Source organism: Sinocyclocheilus grahami, unplaced genomic scaffold (assembly GCF_001515645.1).
Source record: "Sinocyclocheilus grahami isolate Dianchi unplaced genomic scaffold, SAMN03320097.WGS_v1.1 scaffold358.1, whole genome shotgun sequence".
Lineage (NCBI taxonomy): Eukaryota > Metazoa > Chordata > Actinopteri > Cypriniformes > Cyprinidae > Sinocyclocheilus > Sinocyclocheilus grahami.
The window spans coordinates 600,029-602,456 of record NW_015505537.1 but is presented as its reverse complement, the minus strand read 5'-3'; the positions used below and the strand labels follow the sequence as shown (position 1 = coordinate 602,456).

Here is a 2,428-nt window from a genome sequence, read left to right as displayed (position 1 = left end):
GAGAGAGAGAGAGAGAGAGAGAGAGAGAGAGAGAGAGAGCCAGCCAGATTTTTTCCAGCCATAACATAAATAAAAAAAAAAAAAAAAAAATTTTCCAAAAAAAAAGTCAAATTTGATGTTTTTGACAGTGTCTTGTGGTCACCAAGGATACATTTTTTTGATCAAAAATACAGTAAAACATTTATATTCTAAAAAATATTTTTACAATTTAAAATAACTGTTTTATATATATATATATATATATATATAAAAATCAATTAAGCAAAATTTACTTAGTGGAATTTACCACTTTTTTTATATCTAATCTCTCCTGGTCTCTCTGTACGGTGGAGGTTTTGAACGTCTTTCTCTGGATGGCGTTGTAATGACTCATTATCGCTATGGATACTGCAATAACTGACCTCTCTTCTCGTCGTAATTACCAGCCTTTTCATAAAGCTAAAATGTCAATTATGGCCACGACCAAGCCTCCTCCGAGCCCTCGCTCTCATTTTCTATCTCTCGGTTTTTTCTTTTCTCTCCAATAAAGGAGTGTTTTCTCCCGAGAGGAATGTGCTCTTGTGCTAAATATTTATGTGGTAAATACTTGAGGAGATGAATTTCAAGAGACCCAAGCCCACATGAAGACCCATTAACCCTCTCTGAATGTGATGAAATGATTGTATAATTGAGAATATGATAATTAATCTCTGTCAAAGCTGAGCAATCGTGAGATATGAAACATCACAGTGCCAGCCGGCATCAGCTTTACATTAGAGAGGCTTGCCTTCCCTGCACCTCAATTTACTGCAGATTGTTATTTTTCAAATCAATTTATCTGTTTGTGGTGGATTTCAGCTGTTCAAGTATTGCATCCAACATTTTAATAATACGAAAGGACAGGGGTGAAAAGTTTCCAAAAAATTTATTTGGGAAAGTTTCAGATGTATTTAAAACTCCAGATAAATTAGGGCTGTTGAGTGCTTCCATTTTTTTCTTCCATCTTTTGCTTTACCTGATGAATAAAGGAGTGTTTTCTCCCGAGAGGAATGTGCTCTTGTGCTAAATATTTATGTGGTAAATACTTGAGGAGATGAATTTCAAGAGACCCAAGCCCACATGAAGACCCATTAACCCTCTCTGAATGTGATGAAATGATTGTATAATTGAGAATATGATAATTAATCTCTGTCAAAGCCGAGCAATCGTGAGATATGAAACATCACAGTGCCAGCCGGCATCAGCTTTACATTAGAGAGGCTTGCCTTCCCTGCACCTCAATTTATTGCAGATTAATGACAAATTAACCACACATCAATTTTTGCCTGAGAAATTACCCCTGAAATATTATGTGAAGTCATTATTGTCTTAGATGAGAAAATAAGTGAACAGACATTGCAATAGTAGCTTTAGAAATAAATATTTTGAGACAGCATTGTATAAATGATATTAAGTGTATAAAGATTAAAGATTTTTTAAATGAATATTCAAATATTACAATGAAATGATACGGATCAACATGAAACTAAATCCGCCAGTAGGTGACAGCAAGTCATTGAGTCATTCATTCAGCCGATTATATTCAAATGAAGCAAGTGACTGTGAAGAATGGGACTCAGAATCACTGGCTTCGTTAACATCTGTGGATTCATTCAGCAAAAAACACTGTTTTAATTAGTTATTTTTCCATAGTTAATTGTGCCAAATGAACACATTAAATCGACAGTCCTAACACAAATATATTATAATTAGAGCTGTCGATTTAACATGTTATTTTCTTTCTGATTATTTATTTAAGGAAAAAAATATGTATTATGATTATGTGAAGTCATTATTGTCTTAGATGAGAAAATAAGTGAACAGACATTGCAATAGTAGCTTTAGAAATAAATATTTTGAGACAGCATTGTATAAATGATATTAAGTGTATAAAGATTAAAGATATTTTAAATGAATATTCAAATATTACAATGAAATGATACGATCAACATGAAACTAAATCCGCCAGTAGGTGACAGCAAGTCATTGAGTCATTCATTCAGCCGATTATATTCAAATGAAGCAAGTGACTGTGAAGAATGGGACTCAGAATCACTGGCTTCGTTAACATCTGTGGATTCATTCAGCAAAAAACACTGTTTTAATTAGTTATTTTTCCATAGTTAATTGTGCCAAATGAACACATTAAATCGACAGTCCTAACACAAATATATTATAATTAGAGCTGTCGATTTAACATGTTATTTTCTTTCTTTCTTTCTGATTATTTATTTAAGGAAAAAAATATGTATTATGATATAGTTAAGCAATATCACGAACAACGAGTGCTGTTTTCATTACGAACAGCATGGGTGCAAACGTGATATTGATTTTATACATAAAATAAACATTCAAAATTCTTTCAAAATTATAGGCCTATATATATATATATATATATATATATATATAT

At 32.1% G+C, this 2,428-nt stretch overlaps 1 protein-coding gene across 1 annotated transcript in view; it reads left to right on the top strand.

Moving 5' to 3' along the window:
• The window catches only part of LOC107548916 (transmembrane protein 132C-like), a 144,442-nt gene that overhangs the window by 109,318 nt on the left and 32,696 nt on the right, over nucleotides 1–2,428 (top strand). The window lies entirely within an intron of this gene.